General features: G+C 36.9%; 1 long non-coding RNA gene across 1 annotated transcript; it reads right to left on the bottom strand.

Annotated features, from left to right (window-relative positions):
* Nucleotides 1-318: 318 nt before the first annotated feature.
* On the bottom strand, nucleotides 319-21,690 carry LOC149554689 (uncharacterized). Its single transcript, XR_016365240.1, has 2 exons — nucleotides 21,250-21,690; nucleotides 319-616 (listed from the first exon to the last, which is right to left on the bottom strand). It is a non-coding gene; the product is annotated as an uncharacterized LOC149554689 (long non-coding RNA).
* Between the last annotated feature and the right edge of the window lie 878 nt (nucleotides 21,691-22,568).

Raw genomic sequence — 22,568 nt, 5'->3', positions numbered from 1 at the left:
CATGGTGACATGAACATCAAAAACAAAAACAAACATCAATCTGGAAAAATTATAAAAACAGCAATTTATGGAAGAAACAACAATGACATAAATAGTTACAGAAATACTAAATTCAAAGTATCTAAATTAACTAATCTAAAAATCACTAAACATATAGAAATATTTAAACATCTAAATTAAAAAATTCAAATTCTTGAATAACACATTAAACAAACATACCAAAATAAAAATACCATCATGCTTTGCCAAAGAGCAAGGCCTTACTCCCTGACTTGCATGATAAGCAGAGCACAAATATTTTCTACACTGCTCCGACCATGAGAGAATGTTGCTTTTAATTATTATAGAATGATACCAGCCAAATCTTTGTATAGCAATCTCTTCTACAGAAAAAGGTGTATCTTTAGTTTGATTTGTGTTGCTTATATACATGCAACATATAACAACTATATAGAATCAATGTGTTTGTTTAGACCTGTGGCCAACAAACTACAATAAAACAGCCCACATAAACCTTGGCCATACAATGTAGGCCAGAATATTTTTTGTTATAACAATAGATAAATATAAGGAAGAACTAGTCAACGAGATAGACATTTTTGTGTAAAGATTACCCCTACAAAACCAATGTCATGTCAACAATCTCCATAAGATGCGAAAAATTCAACGGGAGTCAAAATCTTTTAAGAAAAATGATATATATACATATATGCTCAAATCTAAAAGAAACCATGATTTTGTTACCAAAATACCAAAATGTACTGATTATGTTGACCATGTTGGCAGAAGCTCAAGAATTTGTCTAAGAACACAAGGGCGAGAGTATTGTAGGAGTGCTTACCACCCTACCACAAAATGGCTAAGCTTCCTCAAAATCTTTCCTAACATGAAAGATACCCAGCTTGGCAACGAGGAAGTCTAAACATGTAAAACTTGGAGTACTAATGGAACATGTGGTTAAATAAAACCATGTTCTAAAAACCATTCACAAATAACATGGATAATTGAATCAATGTATGAAAGAAAGTCATCAGCGTTCCCTAATCAACATGTACAGATCTCATTTCCTACAGATCTAATTTTCTATCACATTCAAATTTCCACTATGCACTACCAACATACAGGGATACAATTAAATATAATTTCTAAAAGCATAAACACTTAATGGATACATTTTGTTTATGCCAATAAGTATGGTGTCATTTCTAGCATACCAATAAAATGTATTGTTTATAAATCAAGCAAGAGCAAGAATGATTAACAAGTTAAGCCACATCTTAAATAGTTCATCAAAACTCAACTATCCAAAAGAGAGAAACGTTACCGTTATATTCACATATGGATTTATGTCACCATATCGAACACACATCTACACACATCTATTCGTCCGATCTACCCTTCCCTAATTTACCCATAATCACCACCCTTCTAAAATTCATCTTCTCCACAAAGAAACATTAATCACATACAATTAACTTTTTAAAAAATAAAGCAAAAATAACTCTCCAATGCATAAGGAAATATAACTCTTTCATTCAATAGTTCATTAATGATCACAATCTTTCTCCTAAAAAGAAATAGAAGAAAATAAAACAGTAAGAAAAATGGAACACAATTCCTCATTTTTATAGAAGACAATAATCTTGTTCACCACAAACACTTTAATTCCACATTTTTTAGAAGATGATAATTTCATTCACCAAAAACACTTCACAAGTGTAGAGATTCTTCCCCTTTCATCATTTCATTTTATTCTCACATTAACTTACAAAGAAATCAATCTTTAGAACAAGGAACAACACTTATTCAAGACAAAGATAGGAAGAGTCAAGCTTTATTCCTCAGCATGCAACATAAATGATCATGTATAACACTCATTCTTGAGGAATTAGATGATTGGAATATAATGAGGTGATTCATAGTTATACAAGCAATAATAATATTAACTGTCATACTAAACATGATGGTGGTGCTAATATGTCCTTTGCATTTTTGTGACAAGAAATGTAAGAATTTGGTATAGCTTTGATACCATGAAAGAATTTGTCTTAGGGAAACATTCACCCAAGATCGTAGAACTTGAACACAAGCACAATTGTAGACCAAAAAGGAGTATGGTCAATATATCAAAGTATGTCCCCATACATTGCTCTATATTGTATGTGATAATTGTACACACTAGGAGAGCTTGTATATAAAGGCCTCTCAGGAAGCACCTTGAATGTCTCTTGAAAGAGCTAGAAAATAAGATAAGCATGAAAACTAAGCACATGTCTTATCCATGGATCATTCTAGATGATAGGATAAGAATGATGAGGTGTATCTCAAGTGGAGATGTTGTAGAACCATGTGCTTAATTAGCGTGCTAACTCCTATGTTGTAGACACCATGTGCACAAAAGAAGTGCAATCTCCTATGTTATCAACATGAAAACTCACAAGAGTGCACATACTCCTAGGTGACTAATAAATAAATATTAAAATAATGCATTAACCTAAGTAAACTTAAGTGTAAATAGTGAATAATTATTTACACCAACACCGCCCCCCGCCACCCCGCCCCCCCAGTGCAACTTAGGGGAATGCACTTAAGTTCACAAAAACTAGGATGAAATGCATAATGGGTCATGGCTACTAGGCCATGTTAGGTACCCATGTACATAATGAAAATGCAATCTCTCATAAAGTGGAGAAAGAGGGAAAACCTCATGGGAAAAACCCTCCCCAAAAAGAGAGATGAGAACAAGATGCGTGGATGGATGTAATACTCAAAACCCCTCCATTACGACATACATCAAGTATATATAAAAGAGAAGTGGAAGGACAAAACCCCATAAGAGGAAAAAGCCCCCCTCATAAAAGAGAAAGAGACAAGGTAGTCCCCCCCTAAAAGTAAGTTGTCAACTAGTGAAAAATGCTCCAATGTAGAAGTTGATCAATTACCATTGAATGATATTCCTCTCCTTTGGAAGAAACAATAGCAGAGATACTAGTGAGATACTTTCTCTTTGTGTAGAAAGAATCTCGATGATGTAAGGTGTCTCTAAAACCTATTCAAGTGTCCCTGTGTCGATATTGATGATGGCTCCTTCCAAAATTGTTGAGAAGAAGTGCAGATTGAGCAAGGAGTGATGTAGAACCTATTTCAAGAAACTAATAGTCTTCTCAAATCATAGAGAGACCTTTGACAACTGATGTTCATAAGGATCCATAATCACGTCAACCTGTGAAGATCGATCGTGTAGAGAATGGACATTAGGGTTAGAGTGAGCCCTTGCAACAACTGTAGAAGGATCGTCCTCAGCAAAGAGAAGCTAGAAATCATCAAAGAAGTCCTTCAAATCTATTGTGTGTGACTCCACGAACAAACTTGAAATGTTAGTCAAGAAGTCATTATCTGAGGCAGGAATTGGAAGACAAAGTGTACCCTGCTATGTTGAAGTACATGAATCGTTCACTATGGCAATGAATGAAGAATTCACCTCAAAAAGAAGACAAATATCATCAATGATGTCTCCCACATCTTTAATGTGGGACTCCACAAACAGCTATGCAATGTCTAGAAGGAAGTCATCGCATGAAGGTAAAGTAGAAAGACATGAAGTGTCCTATTGCACTAAATTTGAAGCATCTGTGGTCGAAGTAGGATCAGTAGGAGCAACAGGAGCATCTCGAGGTGTGATCTTATCTAGAGTTGAAGAAATCATAGCTGGAGTGACTGGATGTAGAATGTCCTCTAGAGATGGAGGAAGACATGGATCTCCATATCCTTCCCAAATAGACATCAATATATCATAAGGAAAACTTGCTATTCTAAGAGGAGCAAAAGATTCCTTACTCATATTGTTATACAGAAAGCGATGAAGGTGCACAAGATGTCTCCAATTAAAATGTGGTGGCAATGAATAGAGACAAGGAAGCAATTCTTGATGGTCTCTTAGATGATCAAGTATCGAAGCACTCCATTTGTGATAATTCCTTGTCGTCAACTGTAGTCTAATACTAGACTGACATATCTAACAAGACTCCATGAGATCCATCAATGAACCTCCAAAAATGTAAAAGAAATCAAAGAACCCCCCTAATGTATGATTTCGTGCTTTATAGCCACTTACCAATTTAGGGCCTATTTCAGAAAGTAGTATTTCTATCCATAGAACTTATAATCTAACTGCAGATCTGGAAAGTAGACAAAAAAATTTTACTTTAAAAAAAAATGAAATCTAATTTGGAGTCTAGATGAGCTCGTACGGAGCATTTGAAGTGGCAAATATCGAGATTTGCGAGTTGTAGAAAAATTCAAGAAAGAGATCTCAAACCACCTACACCAATGTGTAGATCATGAAATTCTACCCCAAAACAAAAAAAATTACTCACAAAAAGGAGTCTATATGAGGGAGATATCATTGTTTGAAAATCACTGCTGCAATTATTTTTCCTGAATCGCCGTCGTCGTGCCTCCAAAAATCAAATGGCTCTAGATTTTTCCTTAGATGTTTGAATTGGATGAAACAAAATCTGATTTGGTATTTTTTTGACCTTCTAAATATGATGCAAATATCTGATTTGCACCAGTAAACACCAACCTTCACCTGCAAAAAATCCCTCCTATGGCCAAAAAATTTCTGAAAAATAGTATAAGTCTGAAAACAATAGCATAGATGCAGATGGAAAGAATGTAGATCTAAAAATTAAATTTAGAAATCTAAAATGATCATACCAATTCTGCAAATCGGTCCTTCAGGTGCCAGTTTGCAAAAAAAAATTTGCCTCACAATCAACTTTAGCGTAGGGTAGGCAACTTTATAGCCAATTTTCACTGAATCGATGTTCCCAATGCAATGGTGAGGTTAAATATGGCTCTAGACACTCTCAATTTCTGAATACTTCGGATTCTGGCTAAGGTGATGAAGCAACAATGGTTTCAAACAACTATGTAAAGAGAGTCTCCTCAGGCTCTGATACCATGTAAGAATTTGGTGTAGCTCTAATACCATGTAAGAATTTGGTATAGCTCTAATACCATGAAAGGATTTTCCTTAGGTCAAGATTCACCCAAAATCATAAAACTCGAACACAAGCACAACTATAGACCAAAAAGGAGTATGATCAATATATCAAAGTATGTCCTCATACATTGCTCTGTATTGTATGTGATAATTGTACACACTAGGAAAGCCTGTATATAAAGGCCTCTCAGGAAGCATCTACAATGTCTCTAGAAACAACTAGGAGATAAGATAAACATAACAACTAAGCACACATCTTATCCATCATTTTAGATGATAGGATAAGAATGATGAGGTGTATCTCAAGTGGAGATGTTGTAAACACCATGTACTTAATTAGTGTGCTAACTCCTGTGTTGTAGACACCATGTGCATAAAAGAGGTGCAAACTCTTACGTTGTTAACATGACAACTCATAGGGGTGCACATACTCTTAGGTGACTAATAAATAAATATTAAAATAATGCATTAACCTAAGTAAACTTAAGTAAGTGTAAATAGTGAATAATTATTTACTACAAGAAGAAATCAAATTTTTATAGAAACAATCACCCAACTTCACTGTATATGAAAGGTTATCATAAAAGAATAACATAAGATATTAAGCACATCTTAGGCCATACTTGCCTTGGAACCCATTTCTTTTGAAAAGACAAAGAATCGTAACTACAAAAATACAACTCATATGTTCAAATATAGTAGTACTGAGAGAAAACTCTGCTCATACAGAAAATAATAATGCATTTGGACTCTAGAACAACCCGACTACAATTCTAGATCACTGCGTGGATTTTGGAATAGATTTAGTATCACCAAGAGCCACCGTAAGGGACACGCGAGGTGATGCCTCTTTGTTTTTCGACTTAAAAGGAGTAATGTCAACGTAGAGGCATTTAAGCAAGTAAGTTTGTTCCCAAGTTTGAAAATTAGCACATCATAATTTGGATGTCGTTTATTGTTAGGTACTTATGGTTGTAAAACAATCCTTGATTTAGATATACTTTCCCAACACATAGAATCATGCAAAGAAGTTCTTATTGGCTTCTGGCCTCTTTGCTCATTTAACTCAACTATACTATCATATTTCTGTTGAGTTCAACCGGATATTGTATGGTAAGGGTTTTAATTCAAACATATTCTTATTACATTATTGTTCATAGTAATGGCCGACTCTGGGCATGGATTGGCAGTTCACCGAAATAGTTCTGGAACTAACGATATAAGGTGTCGTCTCTTCCATAAATACATTCAACTGATTGCCTACACTCTAATGCAACATGCGCAAAGATAGTCTTGGTCATCATTGAGATTTAAACTACATTCAGTATGTTAAAATGCAGTTGACGTATAGTTAATTCTCAGAATAGACGCGTATAGTGGTGATAGGAGTTCTAGATGTTTTAAGGGCATATTCGCAACAAAGCCAACATTTTTATGAGATGAGTAGAGATGAAGAAGTGAAGAGATGCCCTCACCTAGGGTGAAGGAAAATAGAACAACAGCCGGACAGAGTCTCCCTTCAAGCTGAGGTTTTAGGAATCTAGGCGGCCGCAAGTGCTTGAGAGCAACTGCATCGATGACAGGTCTGCAAGTGGCATTTTCCTCCACATGAGGATTATGAATAACAAATTCAATGTTATCTGCAGGAGCTCTGAATCCCCATGCATATGCATCCCACCCATTAACACTGTAAATCATATATATTGATATCTATCCCCACAGTGACAACGAAGCCGAGATGTTCAAGCTGTCTTCCTGCCCGCATGTACAAGCAGCATGGAATCAAAGAGACTAATGTGAACCCCATTTTCACATTAACGTCCCCGATTATGGATGCATTGTTTTTCAATCTAACAACGTGTTTCTCTATCAAAAGTGGAACGAACCCCCTAGTCTTTGCATTCCCCACTCTCTTTTGGAACTGCTGTACATTATTATATTGCAAATTAATTAGGTTAAAAAGTTGTGTGGCACAACATCATCCAATGAATGACGCTACAGCTTCTGACTACTTCACCAAAATACATGTGAGGTGAACTTGGAAGCTTCTTTTCTCAAATTCAGGAATGGGAATGATGTATAACAGATTTCTGTAATGTATAACCATAGATAATGGATTTATTTTGCCACCAATATGCCAGTGAGTCAAATTATCTGACACAAAGAGGTGGTTTTATGGATTTATTTTGCCACCGGAATGCTAGTGAGGCAGATCATTTATGTGCAAGATGGAAGAGTCGAAAGCATGAAAGTAGTTCAACATAATTATCAAAGTAATACACAGATGCTCATTTGAAACCATGCATGAGGGACATTTTTATGGTATTGTGGAAAGAATCAAGGTGTTTAATACCATGTCACACACAGTATAATGGGGATGAGATTTTTGTGTGCTCAAATGGAATTGTGTAACCAAAATGCCTGGAAAGCACGCCACATGTTTGAAAAATTTCCATCAAAGATGATATATCATGGTCTACAACCAAACTCCACTTATGATATAGAGCCTCCTCCAACACTATAGAAAACTATATATGGGTGCTCAAGATATGAAATGAATCCTTACCTAGCACTATGCTAGTTCCAATGCCCCTCCACATCTTCCTGCGGGCAGCTCGATTTGGGGAAAATGAGAAATGAGCCCTTCTTTTTTCTTTTTCTTTTTCTTTATAATATCATGGGTGTCGAAATAATGATGACATATTATGGACCGTTAGTACTACGACAATGTTAGGGACACTTCCAAAAAAATTATAAAATTCATACACAAATAATACTGTCGTCGCAAATTGGCATCAGAATTCAATCCCAAATGTTGTTGTGCTATGTTCCTGCTTCCTAATGGGTCAAAATTACATGTAGTTCTCCTCACAAGGATTCTCAAAGGATGTCTACATGCAAGTTCTCAAGGTTTCAACACATCAACATAGGGGCTAAGCTAATTTTCAACCCAACTTCCTCTTGGTTCACACAAAATCCATTGTACAACAATTCTATTAGAAATTCAAATGATAGGTTTAATGTTGAGTTTTTATACTCGTAGGTGGAATAGATCATACTCATGGTCATATGAAATCTTTTACCCAAAAGGTCAAAATATCATTCTAGGAATATGTGATAGATCTTGTTAACACATCAAGACAAGGATGAAATGACATTAAATGAATGTATTACACATGTTGGCACTACAATCAAATTTTCAAATGATCAAAAAATATGTATATCTTCATATCATCTCAATGTAATATATTGTCCAAGAATTCTAGCATCCAAGTATTTAATACTTCACATGCCTTAAAACATAGGTGTTTCTTGCCTAGCCAATATTCTTAGACACCCAAAATCATCTAATAAAACCACAATATTATTCCATGGTTCCTAGGATAGTTCCTCTGTCAAGTTTATTGTACTTGTGAGGTCAATGCATATCATGTGAAAGCCTTGACAAGGTTTCAAGTAGATTCCCTCTTCCATATGGATTAATGATACCAAGAACTGTAAGTCTATATAACATCTTCCCAATAAAGTTGCATCAATTCCCCATAATCCTTAAAGTATATCAATATTTACAAGTTCTTGCAACAGCCTTGTCTAGTATTTAAGTCATACTCGAGATCATTGGAAGCACGAGGCTCATGGTTATATAAGATATACACCCCAAAACATTGGTGGTACTAATAGTCTTAACATTCTAGGTTCATTTTCCTTATTGTGTAAACGATTAACCCAATATAGCTCGGTTCCTCACATAACATTTATAATTAAATGCTATTTGTATTTATAGACACTGACATTAGCAAAATACATATGGAGTCAAGCTAGTTCTTTTAGACACCTTTATGCCCTTCTAAATAAAAGATTACAACAAGATTCAAGGATATTAAATATTAGACATGTTTTATGGTAATATTTCTGTGGTCAAACACCCCAACATAAAAGACTCTAACAATCATCGAATCTTCCAAAACACACACCATAAATTATAAACCTCCTTAAAGTATAATTTATACCATACCCATACTTAAGATAGGTGAAAATAGTAAAGCTTATTAATTTGTCATAGGAAAATGTATACTCAATGCATGTGTAATATTAAATTCTCAACCTTTGAATTGCATTTATCCCAATTATAGTAGCACATAATAATCTATTGTTTGCCTAATAGATCTCAAAAGCAATAGGTCTATCAATTAAGTGCTTAGTATTGCTAAGATGTAGTGTTATCTACATTTAGAGCTAAATTGTGTTTACAAGTCAATGCCATTGTCCATATATATTCTTTTCTGGTATATTGTCAGTTAGATATCTAAAACTAGTATAGATATAGAGTTGAATCATGACTTCTTGCCTATATCTAAGTACATGATAACAATAATTGCTTACATTCTTATCAAAAAAAAGATATATAGTATACAACATATTCATAAATATGGATAACAACTATTGAATTGCCATGAACATTGATACTTTGGTGAAATCTTAAGTCCAATCCACCAAAAGATTGAATATTTAATTGCATAATTATTCTCTAATCAATGTTGTGAATTGTACCACATGGGGAAAGAAAATCTAGAATATTTCTAGAATATTTAATTATACTATCCTAAGTTTATTTCACACATTCTGGTGGAAATGTTTTCTCTGCAATGAGGGAGACTCTAGACATTGCATGGGCAGATGGCTGCTCACCATTTAAATTTCTTCCCTTGTCCCTCCCATTTCCATCCTCTCCATTCATTTGGACATTAATGAAATGTTAGATATCAAATTTTAAAATTTAATATAGCACAAATTAAAATTATTCTTCAAACTCAACCTAGTGGAATTAAAATTTTTGGCTCTGCTAGGGTTTTCTTGCTACATGCGAACTTTCAGTTTTTTTTGCATACGGCCCTTCGCCTGCACTCCCCTTCTGTCGGCATTGTCATACCCATTTACTGCGGGAGCTTTAGGTTAGGATATAATGGCTCTGGCCAGCGGTGAACCAGTTTTTTCTGGTGTTCATGCTGCTGCTTCGAACTGCCATGGCGCCGCCACCGAACAAACACCCGCACAAGTTTGTCCCGAAGGTTTTCCACGAGGTAATCCTAATATTATCCTTCCTTTGCAAGAATTTGATGCTGCATGTGACTGGTTAGAACAACATACCTTAATAGGGTACTTTGTTGGTAGGACCCCTCCTGAAGCTATGCTCAGAGAATGGGTCAACAAATGTTGGACTCCTTATGGAGTCAGCCTTGATGCTGTGCAAAACCTTACCAAAGGTTTCTTTTTATTTCGCTTTGCTAACCCGTCGCAAGCAGACACGGTCTTTAACAATGGCCCTTGGTCTGTGCGTTCCTCTCTGCTTGTTTTCCAGAAATGGTCCCGAGACTTCACTGTCTCGGATGATAAAAAAACTTAGGGTTCCTGTATGGGTCGAATTCCCAGGTCTACCCTTGCCCTGCTGGCCTTTCATTGAGTCTATTGCCCAAGCCCTTGGCAAAGTTGTTACCAAGGAGCCTGAGAAATTTTTTAATGCTCGCCCTCAACAGCGTGTTTGCATTGAACTTGATCTTTCCAAAGATCTCAAGGATTCTGTGGAAATCCAGATTGGAGCTCAAACTTTCTCATAGAAGGTGCTTTACTTGAACCTACCTAACACCTGTTATAGGTGCCAGTCTGCGGAACACAAGATCAGGGATTGCCCTTTGGCTACGCCTAGGGTCAAACCCCGGCCTAAAGCGGCGCCTGTCAAACAGGCCGAAGGAAAAAAAGAAGAATGGGTTACTGTTGGACGCAAGGGCAAAGCCTGCCTTGAATCCCTTGGTCCCTAAGCCATCCTATGCGGCGGTTACCGCGATTCCTCCTACTTCCACAGAAGTGTCAACGCCTACTAGCGTGGAGACGCCAGCAGCTTCCATTGCACTCGTTCCAAGGGTTTCACAGGTTTCAAACCCTGCTGGTTCGCAGGGGATCAAGGCGACCGCCAGGGCCTTGCCCTTGGCTGGGGCTCGTACTCCTCTTGCAGTCTCTTCCATAGTACCACCATCAACAAGGCATTCTCACAGTCCTCCTGGATGTGCGAAGATATCAGGGGTAAAACGACAGGCTGTAAGTCCAAAGGATTTCCCGTCTGACTTCCACCCGGTTTCTACCTTTTTGCAGAATAGCTACTCCTCTCTCGAGGACGAGGATGATATGGAAGAGTTCTCATGAACTTCCTCTCATGGAATGTTCGAGATCTTACAGACCTCTCCAAAAAGTTCTATGTCCGAGATACCCGTCATAGACTTCCATCATAGACTTGGGAATTTAGATTTTCTTTACCTGCAATAGTTAAGATTTCTGGTTTCATGCTTTCTGCTGCATGCTGCGTCATTTGGCAGGATAGCGTTATGTTTTCTTCTCAGCATGAAGCTGGCCGAAGTGGTGTAGTTACTCTCCTGTCACCTCGCCTTCATTCTGCTATTATCTCGCACAGTTCTGACCCCACACACCGTATTATTTGGCTTTTGCTTTCCATTAACAATCATTCTTTTGGAGTCATTAATGTTTATGCCTCCAATGATGTTGTGGAAAGGGCACAAATGTGGGTTTGGCTTGCTGACAACTTGCTGCCAGCTACTAGGGTCCTGTGTGGGGACTTCAATATGGTTGAAGTGGCCTCTGACAAAGATGGCATTCTGCCTTTCCATTGGACAGCTGGGGAAAGAGAAGCCTGGTTTTACATGCGACATAAATTGGGCCTTTTTGATCCCAATACAAACCGCCGCCATGGTAGTGGGGCCTAGCACACTTGGTCCAATTTTCGAGCCGGTCCTGACCGCATTTTGAAACGTCTTGATCGTGCTATGATCTCGGCGCAATCTTTTTTCTCCTTTTCTGAAGATCGTGATTGACTTGTCATTCCCCTGACAGATGTGACGTTGTCAGACCACTATCCCATTTATTTTGGCATTTCTTGGCAAACAGCTGTCCCCAAAGTGGCCAAGTCTCAATTCTTCCTCGACACGTCTGTGCTATTGCATGCTTCCACCATCTCCCACATCCAACGTGTCTGGAATTTGGAGCCACGTCCGCATTCCCATCGAGGTTGGATTCAATGGTGGAATGACGCCATTACCAGAACGGCTCAATTTTTGCGCATCTACAGGCGTCAGCTGGCAATCTTCAGAAAACAGTCTTATGAAGCCAACACCCTTGCCTTCAAAAAAGCCTCTGAAGCTCTCACCTTCAACCCCTTTGATGTGGATTTACAAATTCAACTTGCCAAGCTTCGCCATGATAAGCAAATTGTTGATAACTATGCTGCCCGAGGAGCCCAAATCAAAGCCCGTCTCCACTGGTTGGAGGTTGGCGACAAAGCCTCGAAGGAGTTCTTCCAGGCTCTCCGAGCCCATCATACCAATGTTGGGATTAAAAAGATAAAACAAGGAACTGATGTTCTTTCCAATCTACCCGACATCCTGCAAGCATTTGTTCTTCACTATGAGAACGTCTTTGCTTCGCAGGGCAATTCGGTTGCTCAGGAGGAGGCTCTCAAAAAGTGTATTGCTATTACTCCAAACCGCCTCGCAGTTGAGCAACGCGCTTTTTGTGAGCAACTTCTTTCCCTCTGAGACCTTAAATAGGCAGTTTACTCCATGGCGGATGACAAATCCCCTAGGTGTGATGGATTTCCCTGTGAATTTTACAAACATCTTTGGGAGCAAATTGGTCTTGATCTGCACAAAGTCTATCTTGAAGCATATCATTCTAAAAGCTTAGGAGTGATCATAAATAAAGGCAATATTAAATTCATACCTAAAGCTGGTGATCCTGAGGACATATGCAACTGGAGGCCCATCACCCTCCTGAATGTGTCTTATAAGATCATTGCCAAGGCGCTCTCTCTCAAAATCCGCCATATGCTTCCTTTAATTGTGCGGCCTGAACAAACTAGCTTCATCAAATCCAAATATATTCTTGACAACATCATTGCTCTCTGGGAAGGTATGGAATGGGCCCGTAAGTCCAAGCAGCAAGCTATCTTTTTAAAGATAGATTTTACTAAAGCCTATAATCACATTGAATGGCCTTTCATTTTGGCTATGCTTCAGGCTCTGGGTTTTGGTCCCAATTTCCTTCAGTCCGTGGAGATGCTCTTTGGTGACGCTAATGCTTGCATCACCATCAATAATTCGCAATCTGAAGCTTTTGGACTTTTTCGCTCCATCAGGCAAGGTTGTCCGCTAGCTCCAGCGCTTTATGTCCTTGCTACTGAAGGTTTTGGTTATTTACTTGCTCACTCTGTGTCTTCAGGACTGGTCCGTGGCATTTCCTTGCCTGATTCTTCCTCCCAGTTGGTCAATGGTCATTTTGTTGATGATTCTTTTCTTACTCTTATTGAAGATGAAGAAAACATCAAAAATGCTTTAAATTGTCTGGACAATTTTTGTCAAGCCTCTGGCTCTACCATTCAATGGCATAAAACGCTCTGTTACCGCCAGTCTTTTTTGCCAGCTCCACCTTGGCTCAGCCAGTTTCAATGGAAATGGGTTACTCATGGAGAAATCTTCTGCTTTCTTGGCATTCCCTTTGCTTTCCAGGCTTTCCCTGTGGAACTTTGGAATGCTGTCTTACAAAGATTAGCAAAAAGCTTGATTATTGGATCACTAAGCCGCTTTCTCTTGCTGGTAAATTCCAGATTTGTTCTAAGATTCTAGCTGCCACCCATGTGTACTATTCTTCCTGTTGGGCTCCCTCCAAAGCTTCCTATCTCAAACTAGAACGTTTGCTCAGAGATTTTCTTTGGGCCTCTGGGTCTGACCATCATGGTTTTCACAGAGTTGCTTGGAATTTCTGTTGTCTCCCAAGGGAATCTGGGGGTCTCGGCCTGCTTTCCACTCGGAAGCAGGGCCTTGCCCTCTGTGCTAAATGGATTATCAGAGCTATTTTTGGAGATGAAACCTGGAAGATACTAGTAAGGCATTGCATTTCTTCCGGCTTCCCTGTTAACAGACCGACGTGGAAGGGGATTGGTTTTCAAACCCTTCTCACTATGCGTGAACCAGTGGTCATACAGGGCTCTTTTGTTATAAAGAGCATCTGGAAAGCCTGGGAAGCTGTTAAACCTTGGCTTCGTTGGGCTGGTGATGAGTTTCGCAATGGGCTATCCTTAAATCAGTAGAACATTTGGTGGTTTCCCCTGTTTGCCATCCAGGGTACTCCTCTTGCCAAGACTCAAGGTACTAGTGCTCTGTGTTTCTTTAAACGTGGCATCCGCACTACCAAGGATATTTTTTCAAGAGTCACCATGAATTTTAGGTCATGGGAGGATATGCAAGTTCAATACCGCCTTGTTAGTTCCGATCGCCAGACTTATGACCTTCTATTGTCTTCCATCCCTGTACACTTACTTCATAAAGTGGGGATTCAGTCTGTTCGTCCTTGGTGGCATGATTGGAAGTGGTATACTGCCACTCCATTTACCAATTATAAGCCCAATATGGGGTACAGATGGCTTTCGCCCCACCTTCCAATGGTGGACACGCTTAATCAACGATGGCATTTGCAATCTTCGCTTTCTCAATGGAGAAAACGTTTCGACACCATTTGGAGTGCCATTACAGAACCCAAGATTGCCCACTTTGCTTGGTGTCTTGCCTTCCATGGTCTTCCCCTGGGGCCTCGGCTCAAGCACATTGGGGTTCCTAATCCCAGATGCCCCTTCTGTGGTCAACCTGAGTCCTTTTTGCATATTTTTTGGTTTTGCAAGCGTGCTCAGAATTATTGGCACTTGATTCATGATTTTTTCAAGCCTTTCAGGCCCGAACCTTTTTCATGGCACATGATCTTGCTGGGTGATTCCCCCAAAATTCCACAGAAGTTCTCCCAGATTTGGCATACTTTTAGGATGGAAATTTTGTTTTCTCTATGGAAAGATAGGAATGCAGATTTATTCACTCACAGTTTTTCGGATGTTAACATTGCAATGTACACTAAGGCATGCATTTGTAACAATGTCATTATGCAGATACAGGTGCAAGCTAATAAAGTTGCCCTGGAAGTTGCGCACTTACAAGAATTGTTAAATCATTGGAGCAATGCTCCATGCATCATTGCCAGAGTGCCTCTGGATGCCTCGGTCGATGCCTCTTCGTCTCGCGGTTGCCATTCCCGACGCCAGTCCTTTGGCCGCCATTCACACATGTCGCGCTCCCAGGGGCCCCGCCACCACTCTCCCAACGGTGGACATGGCGGTTGGAGGCGCCGCTCCGCTTCCCCACCGCGTGGTGGTTCTGGCTGGTCCCCGGCTCCTCCCCCTTCTGGCCGGTCCCCAGCTCCTCCCCCTGGACGGGCACACTCTGGCAAGTTTCCTCGGCTGGCCTTGGCAATTTCTCCTCCGCGGCCAGACAAGAAGGATGCGGAGACTGCGACTACCCCAGATCCTGCTGATGCTGCTGACGGCTACACTATTCCCAATTCGCCCCACAATCCCACTGATGCGTGGGGATTTCCTGATAAAGATGATCCTCCCTCTGCTGTTACTGCCTTGGCAACCTGAGGTTGTTAAAATTTTTTGATGAATAGTTAATAGTTTCTGGCTGAGGCCATGTTGTTTTTTCCGGCTTCAGTCCTGTGAACTCATTCGCAGGGTGATCTTGTATCCCCTGGCCCTTTTTTTGTGAATTGTAATCTTAGTAAATTTTATTAATTGAAAAGGACTATTCATCAAAAAAAAAAACCTAGTGGAATATAATTTTATATAATATTTTAAAAATTAGTCCTCTCAGGCTCTCATAAACTTGAGTATGCAAAGCCTCTGCCATGCATGATATACAACTTAACATAGTGAACTTCAAAATAACTTTTAATATTCTCACTTGTCATATCCATAGGACTAGAAGTTTGAAAGACTCCAAGGAACTGATGCACTTTGGCTTACACAAAATGGAAATTATGTTGGTCAAGTCCTGGATCTCTATTTTTTTCCTAATATTAATAAAAATAAACCTTAACAATAATCTATAGAACATTTTGGTCAATTAAGAAGTGACAAAGTTCCTCAGCAGATGATGGCTGGACACACATATTAATATTGACAAGGAAAGAAATAAGAAATGTGAAACTTTGGGAACAGATTAAAAATAATTGAGGCTCTATCAAGTTAGCTGAAGTCAACCACTCAAATAAGGAAAATAGATAATAAATAATCAATTTAAATAACTTTGACTTTGATTTTTAGAATAAATTAAGATTTGATTTTTAAAGTAATACAAATTTGACATAAAAATTCAGCTGATTCTTATATTTTAAGATTCTATTTTGTATAACATTTTATCTATGTTTTCATATAAAGCTTATAAAATTTTCTATATATTTAAATTTATTCTATTGTTATGTAGCCGCTCCCATTTGCAATCCCCTCCCCTCGCAAAATAGGGGAAAAAAAAATTGCATTCCCAAACCCCTCCTACTGTCATCCCAACCCAGCTACTAGATAGAACATGGTAAATAAAAGATAATCTTTGAATGGATGTAAAGCTGGTTGCAATATCAGTGTTTAATATGCTCCCAAGTTGCCTTTACAGGCTGCAAATAGTAGGGAACTGTTAATTAAAAAGAATTTTGATAGTTGTGAATATAGAATGTTGTGAATATGGATAGTTGAATAGAAATTTTGATCTATGAATAAGAATAATGGTGATACATGAACATGAATTAAAATAAAGACATGTTTCGTTAGCGTATTCTAAATAAGAAATTTATTTTTAAGTTTTCCTGAAGCCTTCAGAACTGAATGTTGTGCTGTCAAAATTACTAATAAAGAGAAATACAGGTAAAAAAGATAACTGTAATATAAGAGATTGTTCTAGGTTGTCCATATAGAACACATTTCACTCATGTTTAGCAGTATAAGAAGGGGTGACATGTCAACTTTATCAATGGCAATCCTTGAGCCCAAAGTATAGTAGTAAAAAGGGGATATGTAAGTGAAGAAAATATGCATTTTGAAGATGTTGTCATCATTATTGATGATTCATTAGAATTATACCTAGTTGACACTCCTTCACTTCATGTCAAAAAGATCTAGACTTGAAAGCTTTAGAAAAATCTAAGGGTTACAAAAAGTATTAGACAATAAGCTTATGATATTTTGTAACAGGTCAGTGTTAGTATCATTGAACCTTTGCACTTAATTATGTTTGGTAAATACTTTTCAATTTACTTGCACCCTTCAGGGATGTTTTCTACCTGCACGGGCATCTACAAAATGACCTCACTAAAAGATGGAATCATAGTTGATATATGACATTCTTTCATCAAAGAATTGAATAATATTATACAAATTTAAAAGAAAAATAATAAAAATTGCAAAATTCAAAATAATAATATATATAAAATCAATTAAAACAATTTTATAGAATTGTACTTTCAATATTTATTTCAATTATTAATGTTATAAAAAATTAGATGAGTAAATAAGCTGCACACCGAGCTTGTTAATAACCTTAATATTGAACATACGAAAAATAATTCCACCAGACTGAGCTGAGCAAGATCATCAATTAGCAGATGACTAAGTAGGCTGCAAGCGAGGCTCTCCAATTGTCAATGCTAGGGTTAACGTGCTACAGACCTTGCATGAAAATATCAAGGCTTTTTATTAATCAGTTTATGGTGCAGGAGCACCCATGTATCTGAAGGCCTACAAAGGATTTTGCGTCTAGTTTTAAATCAAATATGTAATAAGGTCTTTAAAATAAGTTTGATGTTTATTGCAATCATGTAAGGCTAATAAGCCCAGACTGCATTGTAAGATCAATAGGTCAAATCTGGTACAAAGGGGTAAATGTGAAAGATCAGCATAAGAGTGGTGTCCTTGAATCACTTAAGGTAACAGATGCAAAATGAAGTAATGATGTAATGATGTCCATTAGGAGGTCATAAAGCTAAAATATCAAAAGTTGGAAAAAAAATATATGTTGCAAAGTTGGCAACACTTGCAAAATAAGGTTAATTGATTGATCAATCAATCAACCAACTTGGAGATTGGTTTGATTCTGTTAAAAACTGATTGTAATAGGATTATAAACCTTTTGGTTGAGGGGTAGCCAAGGTGTAGGGTGTAGAGAAAGAAAATCAATGAAATAATGTTTAACAAGCCATTTTTCTGTCAGTTCTGCTGATTTATCGTTCATACCCCTTCACCATAGATTTCACTTGGCATAAACACTATTGGAGGTAAACGTGTGGTGAATTCACTTTCTTTTAAAATTGATTTGGTGCTTTTTCATTGAGTACTTTGAAAGTTATGACAAATTTATTAAAACATACCAGAATCGGTTCCTGGGGTAATCTTTTGTAGGAAAAATGACATAAGATAGTTTCCCACCGTTGGATCTCTCTATAAATTGGATAAATATTGTCGTTTGCAAAAGTTATTGACGACTGATACAAGACAGTTCTGCAGCTTTTGACAGTTCAAGACAGTTTTACAATGCTTTTGTTTAATTGTTGAAAGGTAGAGTCCCCTGACATTCAAAGGAGCTTAGCAGGATTATGATAATCATTATGTATTCTATTTATACAGAACGGGGTTCAAGTTATTTGAGGCTTTGTTGTGGATCAATGTCTGACTGTTCATGTAATGAACAGTTACAGTCATATGCTAATTCGTTAAGATTTGAATCTATATCGTTGGAATAGCAACCTTGCAATTGCTCTTGAAAGGCATGGAGTTCCTTCTCATCGTTTTGGGAGTGGTGTCAATAGAGTTTGAATCCTTTTGCAGGTCACTGTTAAGTCACAGTCAGAGAAATTCCTTATTAACCAAGCAACATTAGAGAAATTCCTTCTTAACCAAGCAACATTGTTTCCATTTATGTTCATTGCGAATCAAGTAGTTGTGAAAGTAAACTTCCATCCATTAGTTGGTTTGGAGTTGAGTTGAGTTTTGTCTGTCCCTGAAATCTGATCAGACAGATTAGTGACTAATAACAGTCCTCATATTCCAAGTTGAGTCAAATAGTTGGAAATCAATGTGGTTCCATAGTTTGATTATTCTGATTGTATTCAAGGAGGGCATGGTAGAATAGAGAACCTTTCGAGTTTGAGTGATTGTAATGGGCAAGTTTGCATTATAAGTTTTTTGAATCAGCCAATGAATTTGATCCAATGATCCTATTAAGAAGGTGTTATAGTGAAGGTTTATTTCAATATCAAGTTGATAAGACATTTTGGAAGATTGAAGGTTATTCAGAAACATAGTTCTGAAGTAGTAGTTTTAGGGGGTGTTGTTAAAAAAAATGTTGAAAAACAACCTGTTATTGAGTGAAAGTTTGTGAATCATTGTAGCCTCTGTGTCAGTTTGACCTCAAGACTATAATATTATCATACAGACTTTAAATATGATGTCAGATGTGTGTTCTTTAAAACGACTTTTCAAAATAAACTTATCTAAGGCAAGGATGAAAAAATGATATTATAATATTTATTGTGAAAACAGTTTTAAAAACAGTTGATCATCGCAATGGTTTGTTCAAATGAAAAGGTGTATAAATCAGAGAGATTAAATTCAAAAAAAATCATATTCATAATAATATTTATAAGTAGGAGATGTTTTTAGGAGTAGTGATATTAGTATAAGAATTTTTAATTAGAAGAGGGGTAAAAATTTATTAAGACAAGAAAAATACAAAAGAGAGAGTTCAGCAAGGAGTTCTATCCTGATCACAGGGTAATTGCCTCCTATCTGTGGAAAGTTCATTTAGTCAAGCAATCCGCAACTCTATTCCACTCCCGAGGGATGTAAGTAAAACAAACAGACTTAGAGTTCTACAAAAGAGAAGAGACTGATTGACAGCTGAAGTCAGGGCCAACTAACATCCTCAAGCGCATGTCAAGTAAGCAATTTCACAACCACTTAGGAGTCATACATAAGCCTGTGTCATCCCCTCAAACAACATTGTTCCACAACATGTAAAATGGACAGCCCCTCCCTAAGATTGTTAGTATGACAACCCTTATGTAGTGAGAAAAGAAATTGGACATTGCCAAAACTACAACCAGCCACTCCCCCAAACCCAGCACGACCACGATTTCCCTAGGAAGAACCATCAGTGTTGACTTTTAGAACTCCAGGTGGCAGAAGAGCCCAATGTCCCTCACGATTCACCCGTAATATTGTCTGGGCAGACCATGGAACTATTGACCTGCAGGCCTCAAGAGCCCTCCCTAAAGATGAAAATTGAGGCAATTGCAGATGCCTGAATTGTTTCATGCTGAGAGTGGGAAACCTTCCGCCAGAGTTGCATAGCTTTAATCTGGACATTTTGAAAGGTTCTCCCATTCCTCTCCAACCAAATATATGAAAGAATAAATGCAGGATCAGCAACCCATGCATAGTATAAGGATTTGATTCTATAGCTTTTGAACCAATTTTTTTAAATTCATATGAACACATTACATATAAGAATTATTCATTTTAATTACAACTAATTACATATGAACCACTACTTATAGTACATATCAATAAATTTAACTCATAAAATATATAGTTGAATATTGATAATGATATTCAAATACATATTTATAATTCTTTACTAAATTTAAAATAGAATTAAATTATTATTTACAATTATAATCAATCCTGAAAAAAAGACATACAAATGTGAGACAAGGCTACAGAATTACTTCAATATTCAATATTATATTGTTTCCTATATGCTCAAACACGCTCTTGGAACATGATGTTACATTAAAATAATTTATACAGATAAAGTAGTGAAGCATGCCATACCCATAAGACAGTATTGTTGCTACTCTAAATACTCAAATAACAGAAGCAATTAAAAAAGGGTTTGAACACGCTATTGGAACATGATGTTACATTAAAATAATTTATACAGATAAAGTAGTGAAGCATGCCATACCCATAAGACAACTAAATACCCAAATAACAGAAGCAATTACAAAAGGGTTTGAACGCGCTATTGGAACATGATATTACATTAAAATAATTTATACAGATAAAGTAGTGAAGCATGCCATATCCATAAGGCAGTATTGTTGCTACTCTAAATATCCAAATAACAGAAACAATTAAAAAAAAAGGGTTTAACGTTATATTAAAATTATTTATACAGATAAAATAGTGAAGCATGCCATACCCATAAGACAGTATTGTTGCTACTCTAAATACCCAAATAACAGTAAATACCCAAATAACAGAAGCAATTGAAAAAGGGGAAAAGTAAAGAAAACTTTGTACTTACAATTACAACACTATTCTCAGCCATAGTTAACATGTTCTGTTCGGTAGTGAGCTTGAAGATTATGTGAACATCCTGCAGTGCTGTGGAATGTAACAGCAACACATTCAACTTGTTCGTAGATACCATTTTTAATGGTGGAAAATCTCTACGAACAAGGTGAATGTGTTGAACATATTACAAATCTACCAGTACTCCAAACATGCACTACAATATCATATCATGTATTCTTCAACTGCAAATATCCTCGCTTCTACACACTGCTACGAAACCTAGGCATGGCATTCTAGGGTTTTGAGGTTTTATCAAATATACTATCCAAAAAAATAAAATAGGTTTCCACTGTAATGTTTTCTTCTCTTATAAGCTCATGATGGTGGCTGAGCAAGTTGAGAATACCATGTTCTGCTGCTGTTTTCATAAGGTCTTACACATAGTTTCCATCCCCTGCATTCGCTTATCGCATATTCTATATACGCTTTCGTCGGGCCTTCAGCAAACATGTGGGCACAAAAATAGATTATTGTAAAACAATGTGCTGTGGGCCAAGACAATTCAATACCATAAATGGTAAACTAGATAATATAGCTCCTGTATTGTTCTTCGATTGCATTAACAAACAAAAAACAAGGACGCATAGCGTCTAGTTTCTGCCGATGTATAATTTGTTATTGCATTAGTCATACAATTAGTTCGTAAAAAAATTTGAGTTAAAAAATAAATTGTATTATACTTGTATATGCAAATACAACATTGACTAATAAGCTAATACAAAATTAAAAAAATGAAATGTCATTGATACATAACTTATATTGATTTTGTTGTGGTAAAAGAAAAATATAGAAATACATTTAAATCATATGTGACCAAGAGAATGTCTACTTTGTATTAAGCAATTAATGATGAGCAAGACAAATAATAGTTTTTGAAAAATAATGTAGAGGTAGGTTCATTTTGTTTGGATAATTACATTGATCTATCTTGTGGTACAATTTTTGTCACTATGTGCCAATTTTGTTTTAAATTGAAATAAAAATACTTCAACAATATTGTGGAATGTAGAAAATAAATAAATAAATAAATTTCAAGATTGTTATTGTTCTCAAATGAGTACAAACTATTTATGATACTTTTAAAAATTCATTTATTATTGTCTTTACAATAAGTACAAGATATTTATTTATGGTGCTTTTTCAACTTTATTTATTACTCTCTTTTTTTCCACATTGGAATGTATAAAGTTCCTAAGTGAGCCAAAAACACTACTGTAGCAAAAAGAAGCCAATCATATTGAAGATAAATGTTTTCTCTATAATTCTAAA

The sequence above is a fragment of the Cupressus sempervirens genome, chromosome 5 (assembly GCF_028749045.1).
Source record: "Cupressus sempervirens isolate cs-2001-9-10 chromosome 5, ASM2874904v1, whole genome shotgun sequence".
In the NCBI taxonomy this organism is placed as follows: domain Eukaryota; kingdom Viridiplantae; phylum Streptophyta; class Pinopsida; order Cupressales; family Cupressaceae; genus Cupressus; species Cupressus sempervirens.
The sequence above is the reverse complement of the archived record's forward strand: the minus strand, read 5'-3'. Positions and strand labels throughout refer to the sequence as shown.